A 12,750-nucleotide genomic window follows, 5' to 3' on the forward strand; every position below is an offset into this window, starting at 1 on the left:
AGTAGAGTAGCAAAATTTGTTGTATGGCGAAAAGGTAGCTTCGTTTTTAGCTTATAGTCCCTGTTTTTTTATGCCGATTTGGAATTTCCAAACATATGTACGTCCGTTTGTAGCTAAATAGAATGGTTTTGCGAAAGCATGATATCTCATTGCCAATTAGGGCTAAAACAAATGTACTCATGAACTCAACTTACTTCGACTCCTCAACTTACTGGCACACTTCTTGAATCATTGCCAGTTATATTATATATGTTAAGTTGGCCAAACATATTCTACGTAACACGATATAATTATCTTTATTATTTATTTGTTTTTCACTATAAATATTTCTTACTTGCTTTTAATTTTTTCATTATTTTATTTTTATTTTTCTACTATTTTCGTTATTCTTGTTTTATGTATACTTATCTTTGTATTAAAACCAAACTGACGCTTCGGGGCTACCTGTCAAGTCTTGTATTGATTTTTTTAAATATGTAAAATAAAAATATTGGTGCTGGCTATAGGTGAATAACATTCCCTACTTTGTATTTTATTGTTTGATATTTTTACTTTATCTACTATTATTATAATTAAAGAGCGGACCCAGAGCGCACTGTCCATTGTTCACATGTTGTAAATGCATTGATAAAGGTTTGCCGAACCTTTTTTACAAAGCATTTACAATAATGGAACAATAGACGGCGTGCTTCCGGTCCTACCTCTAATTATAATGCTTGCTGTTATGATTATGTATAAATGTATTTTTTGTCTGTGTACATATATTATACATATTTTATTTTATTTTATTGTTACAATTCAATATACACTCGCCATTACAGATTTGCTCCAATGCGACGGGTGTACGTTAACGAAATACAGAATACATAAACAATCAGAAATCAGAAATACAGTAATAAATACATATACAATCAGAATATATAGCATATAACAATTAATCAGTAATAATAATCATAGAGACATCTATGGATTATTTTTTTTAGATTTTTTTTTGTATACAATTTTTATACATATAATAAATACGAAATTATAGAGATATCTATAGATTTCAGATTACAGTGTGTAATTATTACAAATTATACACAGGCAGATTTTGTGACAACAGGATTAAATCTAATACCAATTTTCAGGAACCGTTTCAACAATGATCAGATAAAATTGGCAAACTCTGATAGAGAAACGATCGATTTGGAGTCACAAAACCCCCAAATCTAACCAGCAGTGGCGAGGACTCGAACCTTTGACCCCAGTGGTGCTAAATATATACGCTACCACTAAGCCAAACTGCTGGCTATATATGTATATGTTTTTATATATACATACATATGTATGGCTATATATGTATGTATATGTTTTTATTTTTTCATCTCTCTATATTTTTTCGACCATTGTGGCGCATTAGGGACTCCTGTGACGCTACAATGGTCCAAACTTAAACTTGTTAAATAATATATGGCAAAAATAATATATGACTAAACTTGTTAAATAATATATGGTTAAATAAATAAATGGCAAATTCAATGCATATAAGTACAAGCTGGTGTGTGATAGTAGAACTGTTTGTATGCGCACGGTAGTAAATTCCCGTGGTTTTTATGATGTATCTGTACAATCGCATCGATTTCTAATAGCCCATTAGACACCATTAAAAAAATGACGAGCCGTTCCCTTAAAAGGATCCCCGGTTTTAAATTGTGAAGACGGGACGCCACGCTGGGTTGATGACAACCGGTAATTTATAAACCCGGGTACTACTCTTCGTACGTCAAAACATTAGAACGCACATAAAGACATCCGTATCATACATATTTATGACTGTTTGCATGTGGATACATTTTTGTAAGGCAAATATTAAAATTCAATGAATAAAAAGACAGAAATGCACATTTACACAACTATTTATGTACAACATTACAGATGCAAAATATTCTGATGACTAGAGGTAGGATAGTCACAGTGCTATCCATTGTTCGGCAAACCTTTAACAATGCATTTACAACCTTTGAACAATACACGGCCCCCTCAGACTCCGGTGACTACTGATGACTGCGGTAAAATATGGCAGTTTGATAAACAGGGATTTGTTAAAGGGACTAATTAAACCAAATAAAGGTGAGCATTCACATAGATATTTGGTCATCAGTAAAGAGCGGACCCAGAGCGCGCTGTTCATTGTTCACATGTTGTAAATGCATTGTTAAAGGTTTGCCGAACCTTTTTTACAAAGCATTTACAATAATGGAACAATTGACGTCGTGCTTCCAGTCCTACCTCTAGTCATCAGTCTAAAGGGTGGACCGGAAGCGTGTTTTTTCCAGGTATCAGGGCGTTTTGGGTCTATTTACAAAGTTAGAGTGCAAAAAAAAGGTTCTTCATAAAATTGAACAAAGCACAGTGAACAATTAACAATGAACGGCACGCTTCCGGTACTACGTCTAGTCATCACTAGTCTTCAGCGGTGGGTGGATTCTTTTCGCACAAAAAATAGTTCACTATTTCTTAGAGAAATCATGTTTTTTCGCTGTTTTGCTTTGAGCACTAATGGAGCTGTCTATTGTTATTTGTAAAAGCATCCGCGAATCGCCGCCCTTCAAACATCACCAAAGTCTCAAATTTGTGTAGACAAGACTAACAACTTGTCTACAAAACAGATATAATTGATCGGATGATTCTAGTTGCAAGTACCCAAAATATTATTAAATAATTGACCAATCATTATAAAAAATAACGCATTAAACAAAATATCGTTTTGTTAAGAAAAAGATTTTCACAAACAAAATCGAGAGTTTTACATTGTTTTTTTTATTTTTCTATGATGCTTACCTCTGAGTGAAATTTATGAAGCTTTTACATATGTATATAAATTTATAGATTATAAATTTGAAATCATTCAAATAGTGGTGAAACATAGCAGTGGCGGCTTGTCCATATAGGCTGCAGGTCTGCAGGCCTCCCAGTATACTCCATATACATGCTTTTTTATGCTCATATTTATTTATTTATTTTATTGTTACAAATCAATATACACTCGCCATTACAGATTTGCTCCAATGCGACGGGTGTACGTTAACGAAATACAGAATACATAAACAATCAGAAATCAGAAATACAGTAATACATACATATACAAGCAGAATATATAGCATATAAAAATTAATCAGAAATAATAATCATAGAGACATCTATGGATTATTTTTAGATTTTTTTTTTTTGTATACAGTTTTTATACATATAATAAATACGAAATTATAGAGATGTCTATAGAGATATCTATAGATTTCAGATTACTTTGTATAATTATTACAAATTATACACAGGCAGATTTTGTGACAACAGGATTTGATCTAATACCAATTTTCAGGAACCATTTCAGCAATGATCAGATAAAATTGGCAAACTCTGATAAAGAAACGATCGATTTGGAGTCACAAAACCCCCAAATCTAACCAGCAGTGGCGAGGACTCGAACCTTTGACCTCAGTGGTGCTAAATATATACGCTACCACTAAGCCAAACTGCTGGTTGCGGGGCTGCAGACCTCCCAGTACAGTCCATATTCATGCTATTTTATGCCCATATGAGGAGCCCTTCCAGTATAGTACATATGTATGCTATGTTTGTTTGCATTTGATCACCGGTATGGTTAACGAGCTACTACAACCCAATTCATCTCTGCAAACTGTGAATTCTCACGAGCTGCCACTGGTAGGTAGGATGTTTTTCCCAATTTGACGAGGGACTGTTTCAACAATTAAAACAGATACATTGGCATACTCCGATAGGAAACGATCGACTTGAAATCACAAATATCCAAGTCTGAAATGGAATCACAAATATCCAAGAAACCCAGGGCTAGAAGCCGGGAACCTCTCGGTGGGTAGCATTAACGCAAACACCGAGGTATTCTGCTAGCTATTACTCTATTATTAATAGTCACCGGAGCCTGAGGGGGCCGTGTATTGTTCAAAGGTTGTAAATGCATTGTTAAAGGTTTTCCGAAAAATGGAAAGCACTGTGACTATCCTACCTCTAATTATTAATATTTCTTACTATCACAAATGTTATACTTATCAGTCGACAAATCTACATGTCACTTCCTCTTCAATTTGTCAGCCTGTTTTTAAGATCTCCTTTTGAAAAGAATTCTCTATCAACATCTAGTGAATCGAATTCATCATCTTCCACTTTCACATCCACATAACCAAGTTTATCAGCTACTTAGATAGAGAATCAGTCATCTCCAAGAATGACTTTTAACACCCTCTGGTCGCAATTCCTGATTTAAATACATATATTTATTTTTGTCGTAGGTATAATCGAAATTGAGCTAAAATTAAAAAAAGGCTGTTATATAGATAGCGAAAAGTCATACAAAGAACGGCTGTAAAGCGAGGTATTAGCGTAATTATTAAGCATTAAAGCGAGTGCACGATCTAATATTTCACGGTGCAAGCTGCAATCAATCGAAATCGTGCATGCGGTGCAACAGTTCAACAAAAAGGTTGATTAATTCAATTAAAGCGACGGCATTAATCAGTGGAATACAACAGTGCAAAAAACACGCATTTTATCCAATCTAAACAGCTGTGATAAGATTAACGACGCGTCGTGATAACGATTCCGTAGCGCAACGTTCCACCATGTCTGTTGATAAATTTTTAAGCTTTCAATCTCGACGATTATACACGCGAAGACACGTAGTGTATTAAATTAATGGTCGAACATCGTTTCCGGACGATGGGACGCTCGATAGATTTGTTTTAATGCAACTAGCGTGTACCGGGATAAACATCTTATTGGAGACATGTTAACATCTGACGTCGATCATTAATCATCATTGTTTCGAAGGACTGATTGGTATTATAAAAATAACGTTCGATTGCATCAAACTCTCATAGTATACATACATATGTTGTACACATATGTATAGGGCTATCAGACGTCACGGTTTTCCGGGATTGTCCCGGATTCACGCCTCTGATCCCGGCGTCCCGAAAAGACATTTCGGGACAGCCAAATGTCCCGGTTTTAGATAACTGCTTATTGACCTCTGATTGTTCAGAAATACCGATACAAAAAAATGCATGAATCTGAATCTCTCGTAGATCCACATCCATGGTTAAGAGGGCTGTACACCCGAAACCTTAATTTTGTTGCCGTTCCTTTCTTCGATATATACGTATATTGATTGAATACATATATTGAGTGAATGCGACAATATATATATATCAATATATATATTGACTGAATGCTACATTTGCGCTTCGACGAGATAATACATATTTTAAATCGACAAAATCGAGATTTCGTATTCTCCAATTTTCTCCTCCGAAACTGGACCAATTTTTAAAAAAATTTCATCATCGGTATGAGAAAGATATTTTCTATGCAACTGTGCGCGTATTTTTTTTTAAATCGACCGTTAAATAAGCACGCTGGACTCTTTTCGTGGGTGTAAAAAAAAAGAGGCGATTTTATAGATGTTTGGCGGCTCCTAGCTCCTATAAAAAATAACTAATCAAAAAAATAAAAGCATAGATGCATGCCAATGGTTAATATCCATAGCATATTAAAAAATAATTTCTCTAGTGCCATAATTGAGGAAGGGAGAAGTGTAATACGTTTGTATGGACAAGGCGCTGGTGTCCAGCCCTCTTAAAAAGCGGGATTGAAATAAAAATCAAGGTTTTTCTCAATCTTCTTTGGCAATATATAATTAATTTTATCTAATATTAAAATAGTTATATCGAAATAAACTGCAAAAAAAGAAAGGAAATACTAGTTTATAAAAGTTTACGCTTTTATTTTTTTATCATTCTTGTAATATCTGTGGCTATGTACCTTCTTTAATTCTCGTTTTATTTTATTAGACTAGAAGGCCAAAGCCTTCAAATATAATTCAAGCCTTCAAATATAAATAAATAGTAATTAAAATGTCCCGGTTTGGATATCAATAAATCTGGCAGCCCTACGTCTTGAAAATTTTACGTTTATCCTATTTAAACATAATTATTTTAGAAACGTAAAATAAACGAGGTTGAACTTTACTTATTTTTTGTACGAATTTTCTTTTTACGGTAAATGTTTGAATTGTATTCTACAATTTTCGTTTGAGCTATGTAGTGACATCTATGGAGTATTGAATAAAACTAATAAAGAATCTGCTATAAAGTTGTTTTAAATCATTTTAAATTTTGAACATAGGTGGCGGTGGTAAAATAATAAATTATTGGTATTTTTTTCAAAAATAGGGGGCCAACGGCACGCGGTGTTCCCAAGCGGTCACCCATCCAAGTACTGACCGCGCCCAATGTTGCTTAACTTCGGTGATCGGACGAGAACCGGTGTATTCAACGTGGTATGGTCGTTGGCGAGTGTGCTGCTCATAAATTTATTCTAATACTAATATACATTAATAAAATATAAAAAAAAACTACACAGTAATAATAAAAATAAAATCTTAAATCTTTAATTATAAATGAAATAAAATATTCCATGTTATTTTAATTGTGTTTTAAAAACAATTTTTACAGCTTGAATACGTAAAAAAATATAAGACACTCGCCAACGACCATACCACGTTGAATACACCGGATCTCGTCCGATCACCGAAGTTAAGCAACATTGGGCGCGGTCAGTACTTGGATGGGTGACCGCTTGGGAACACCGCGTGCCGTTGGCCCCCTTTTTTATTTCATTTATATTTTTATTACTTGTTATAAACTTATAAACAAGACTGTTTCAGAAACGATTCACGTGAAATTCCTACATTCTTCTGATCGTTTTGAAACGTTGTTATTTTGTGCGGTTTGGTCAACGATAGTTTAAAAATTAAACTTTGTTATTAATATTTATACTTAATTAAACACATTTCAATTTTATAAAAATACAACCTAAAATATGAATAAGCTTTTTGACAGGTTACGAAATAACTTAGAACCATATTTCCTATATACATACATACATAGTCGTTGATTTCTTATATGTATGTACCTAATTCCGAAAAAGGTTCTTCGAGCCCCGAATCGGGCTTGTAATAAAAATTTATCCAAATATATTGGTGTTATTACGTTTCTACTTTTCTCGACAATTTTCCAACTGTACCCCCATAAATAAATATATTGCTTTCGTAAATTTGGTAAATGTGAATCTACGAACGTCCATCTTCCTATTTTCATACCAAAATCTTCTTCCAACCCCAAAACAATTCACTGACAATTTAAATAAAATTTTCTTACTATACTAATTAGTAATTATGTGTATGTATTGTATGTTCATATATTTGCATTTAAACTTTGAAACTATTTCAAACATAAAGTTCAGGTAAAATTTCTAAGAATCCTCTTTTGATATTATATTTATATCCTTCTGAGAAATCTCTATAAGAACATTTTTTTTTGTTTTAATATACAAAAAACCGAATTAACAGAAACGTTTTCTATATCTACATATACTTATATTCATTGTATTACCTTCTTCAAAATTTCCGTTTTTTTTATTGTCAGCAGACAAAATTAGGACCTAAACATTTTATACTTACATAAAATACAGTGATGCAGAAGAACGTCTCATACATTCAGGGCTATGGAGTCGGAGTCGGAATTGAAGAGTTATGGCTATTTTGTTGTAGTTGAAGGCGGTAAAAATTAAAGAAACTCCTACTCCAATTTTTTTATTAAATATAGTGTTTTTAACCGGCTTCGCTCGGTATTTGTAATACAAACCTATAATAATAGTAAACATTTTATTAAATTTGTTTGATTAGTTTTATTTTATATAAATTTATTTCTTTTTTTATTAATTTGAATGTCACGGATTTCACGAACTAAACAAACATACATATGTACATACAAAGTCTCTTTCGAAATTATATATTAGATGAATAAATTTTGAATTACTAAGATTGGTACTACTCTGAAAAACAGTACTACTCTGAAACACAGTGTTTCTATCTTTGTCTTTTTCTCGTACTTAGGTCAAATCGAGGAGATACTTGATATTTGACAGATTATCACTTCATGTATAATACAAATGTATTCATAAATAAAACTGAGTTCAAATCAGTCAAAATCTCGAAGTCGAATTGTCGCATGATCAGTGATCATGCGACAATTCATTGATCACAAAATTTCATTTATCACTACATATGTAGGTATGTACATACATAAATACAGGACAGCTAGAGAAATACCAGACCTATTAGATATCAGAACTATTAGAAAATTATTTATATGAGCCGTTATAATTGAAAGAGGCATAATTCCACTTTTCTTCATTTCAAGAAATATCTAGCAAAACTAATATAAAGTTTTGCGTTTAACATATCTAGTTAAAAGAATTGATAGCAATTTGTGAATTAAGTCAAACAGAAATATTGTTTTTGGAATCAAAAATTGGACTTCCGCCACTTCAAATATAACGGCTCATGTGTTGGTTGTTATTTTTTTAAATAATTGAATAAGAAAGTATTATATAACAGGCACGATTTCACTTGTACACAAAGAATGTGCGGATCGAAAAATAATACACATTTAGCATTAAATAAATATATTATGTATTTTTATGTAGAATAATATAAAATATCAATATTCGTCAGCCGGACGTTCCGAATCGGGGCCCTTCAATTAGTCCGGGCCCTGGAATTTTACCCCGGTTCCCCCCCCCCCTCTCATGGCCCTGGATACATACATACATTAAAAAAAAGTATAAATACAAAATATCAATAGAAAATAAGCTTATTTAATGTTAATGATTTAAATCAAATCACTGTATATGCGGCACCTTGAATTGATACTCGAGAGATGTTCGAACACTAACCCGATGGGAAAAAATTAAGTTTTACATTTTTAAATATTAAAAATCGAAGTCGGATTTTGCGAAAAATCCGAAGTCAAATCGAGGAGATAATAATATATTTAACAGATTATCAGTTCATGTACAAATGTGTTCATAAATAAAACTGAGTTCAAATCAATCAAAATCACGAAGTCGAACTGTCGCATGATCACAAAATTTCATTTTTCACTACATATATACATATATATATATATATATATATATATATATATATATATATATATATATATATATATATATATATATATATATATATATATATATATATATATATATATATATATATATATATATATATATATATATATATATATATATATATATATATATATATATTAAAAAAAGGAAAAATAGAAAATAAATTTATTCAAAGTCAATGATTTACACAAATCAATTCACTGTATATGCGGCACCTTGAATTGATACTCGAAAAATTTTCGAACACTAGCCCGATGGGAAAAAATAAAGTTTTACATTTTTAAATATTAAAAATCAGAGTCGGATTGTGCGAAAATTCCGGAGTCAAATCGAGGGGATTCTTGATATTTGACAGATTATCAGTTCATGTACAAATGTATTCATAAATAAAACTAAGTTCAAATCAGTCAAAATCACGAAGTCTATCTGTCGCATGATCACAAAATTTTATTTTCACTACATATATACATTAAAAAAAGGAAAAATAGAAAATAAGTCTATTCAAAGTCAATGATTTATACAAATCAATTAACTGTATATGCGGCACCTTGAATTGATACTCGAGAAATGTTAGAACACTAACCCGATGGGAAAAAATAAAGTTTTACATTTTTAAATATTAAAAATCAGAGTCGGATTGTGCGAAAATTCCGGAGTCGGATTCGTGTTTTTTTAACGACTCCACACAGCTCTGCGTTGTACAACAATGTATTCTTATCGCGTTTGCTTTATGAATATCAAAGCGTTCTCCATATTGTGTTGTTATTGTACGGTAAAAGTGACCCGTCACAGTTCAGCAGCCACTGACCGGGTAAATAAACTTTACTTATAATTTATAAAGCGCTCTCGTGTATATTATTATTTGTATCGGACACGGTTGGACTCACGCGTTACTTTGACGCAATGTACTCGAATGGATTAGCGATAAGTCGGCCTTCTATTGTTGCCCAATGCTTTTATTGTTTTCCTCCGTTTGCTGCAATAATTTTCAAATAAAAAAAAATGGCAAAGTGCAGTGCTTCGGATGACAGTTGACAATTGACAGGTGAGCGTCAGTCTTTGGCAAGCCACCAGTGCCGAGTGGCAGGTGGCACACGTGACGCTGGTGGCAACTCAAGCATTTGCCACCACACAATCGTATCACCAGGCTCGTGGGCCGTTTCTATTATATTTCGTGTATTAAATAAAGGTATCAAACGGCGTGATGATCTCGACTATTTTATTTTATAAGAATTGTAAATAGATTTTTGAGCTATTTTTCCTATTATGCTGTACATTAACATTAGAATAATATAATACTATGATTACTAATAAAATTAAATTAAAATTGTAAAATAGAAAATGATCAGTAGATAAGTAGCTCATGAAATAGATATAAGATGTATTGTGATTATAGTTTAGTAATAATAAAAACCATTTAAAAATCAAAATCAAACTATTTTATTTTAGATCTACTCTTTACATTTCAATATATGGTAGAAAGTTATATTTATTCAGCATGAATTAACATGTTCAATAAAATAAATTTTATAAAACATAGTGTAACAAGAAAAAGTTATAGGTGTTTAAACAATTAATAGCTGACATAGTGAGAGGGTGGTGAAAAGGGAAAAAACGATCGGAATAGTGTGGATAAATCCGGAAATGTGGACAATAGACGTCACCGAGTAAAAGTATTTTCAAAAGTGTCTATTAGGATTATTTTTACCATCTTAATGGCGGACTTGATTTCCACATACATATATTGATGACCAAACCGAGCAAAGTGGCAAAGTTTGAAAACGATCGGATAAGAACCTAAATTTCGTCAGACGAAATCAGACGTAAAAATCGAAAGCGAAGTAAGTTGAATCTATCTAATATACAAGAAATAACTGATATAGGTAAAAAATAGTATGTTGTATGTAATTAAATTGAAATAAAATCGAGACACGATGAAACGTTTCTTTTCATTAAAATTCCACATTCTTCTAATTTATTATTACAATACTTTTTTTGATACCAGAATAGTTTTCTCTTTAAAAAATACACAAGTATATAAGTTTGTATCATGTTAACTATTATTTATTATTATCATAACAATGTTAATATAAAATCACATTTTTAATTTATTATGTTCAATTAGGCCAATATCAATTCCAAAATGCCCCCTTCCTTGACCATTTTCTGGATCCACTAGTGATTGGGTACGTTAAGAGGTTCATTATATTTGGTCGCTCTATTTGGCACACGCTTTTATTTATTTATTATTAAATAGCAAATTGCTAATGAATTATTTCACAATTAACAATTTTAAACTAAAACTGACAACTATAATATAACATAGTTAACAAAATTAACAAAACTATAATTAGTAACTCTAAAATAATATAATATAATTCCAAACATTATATTATTAAACTTACATATATAATTACGTCATCTTCCACAGAGGTATACATTAACACCCCTCAAGAAAGCACCAATGTGCTATACTAGCACCTTTAATGCTCTCAGAAAGGGCATTGTATATTTGATCACCTCTGTGGAAAACACCTCCTGCAGTTTTTGCTTTTTTAACTCTACCTTTAATTAATTTATTCCTCTTTCTAGTTTTATAATTATGTATATTCCTAACTATATGATTACTTAAATATTTGGGAAATATATATTCTTATCTAGCTTTTAACTGTTTAATTTAAGACTATTTCTAATATCCAACCATTTCAATTCATCTGACATACTTCTAACATTCTTACGTTTCTTCACATTCAAAATTGCACGCATTGCTCTACTCTGCACTTTCTGCAGTTTATTAATACACAATCCACTAAATACTGTAGCGCAATATACAGTATGAGGCCGTACAATACAATTATATATCAATATTGTACTTTTTATACTTAATAAATTACTTAATATACAAAGTTATTTTTTCCATTTTTTTAATAATATAATATGTGTGCACCTTAAAACTTAATTTACAATCCAAATAAATGCCTAAATACTTAATATTATCTACTACTTCTACCTGTCTCCTATCCATAATCACATCACTCACAACGCTTTTATTATACATCCACATCATTTAGGTCTTACTTAAGTTAAATAACTAGAGGTAGGACCGGAAGCGTGCCGTTCTTTGTTTATCGTTCACCGTGCATTGTTCATTTTTATGATCAACCTTTTTTTTGCACTCTAGCTTTGTATATTATTTTGCTCTTTGATTTCCTGGAAAAATGACCCAAAATGCCCTGTTTACTGGAAAAAGCACGCTTCCAGTCCTACCTCTACTCATAACTTGCATATATTACCATGCGGTTCTCACTTTAATAGGAATTTTCTTTTATATTTCACTCATTTCTCTTTTATTGTATTTTAATTTTGTACTAGCTGTATTACCCGGCTTCGCTCGGTATTTGTAATATAAACCGCTTAAACATGACTAATCTAATAGTAAACATTTTATTAAATTTATTTGAATAGTTTTATTTTATATAAATTTTTTTGAATACTCATTTGTTTTTTTATTAAATTGACTGTCACGAACAAACAAATATATATAGTAAGTTTCTTTCGAAATTATATGTATACCAGAATCCGGCGCCTGCGCCCCCGGGGACTTCGAATCTTTTGAATCGAAAAAAAAACTACGAACCAACAAACGAAGATTACATACACACAGTGGTATCACCCCAATTTTGGAACAACGGGCTT

At 31.7% G+C, this 12,750-nt stretch overlaps 2 non-coding genes across 2 annotated transcripts; one reads left to right on the top strand and one right to left on the bottom strand.

The window, feature by feature from the left end:
• Positions 1 to 6,253: 6,253 nt before the first annotated feature.
• Positions 6,254 to 6,372, bottom strand: LOC143917512 (5S ribosomal RNA). Its single transcript, XR_013261074.1, has one exon. It is a non-coding gene; the product is annotated as a 5S ribosomal RNA (ribosomal RNA).
• Positions 6,373 to 6,563: 191 nt separating this feature from the next.
• LOC143917501 (5S ribosomal RNA) lies at positions 6,564 to 6,682 on the top strand. Its single transcript, XR_013261065.1, has one exon. It is a non-coding gene; the product is annotated as a 5S ribosomal RNA (ribosomal RNA).
• The last annotated feature ends 6,068 nt before the right edge of the window (positions 6,683 to 12,750 follow it).

This window comes from Arctopsyche grandis, chromosome 9 (assembly GCF_051622035.1).
Source record: "Arctopsyche grandis isolate Sample6627 chromosome 9, ASM5162203v2, whole genome shotgun sequence".
Lineage (NCBI taxonomy): Eukaryota > Metazoa > Arthropoda > Insecta > Trichoptera > Hydropsychidae > Arctopsyche > Arctopsyche grandis.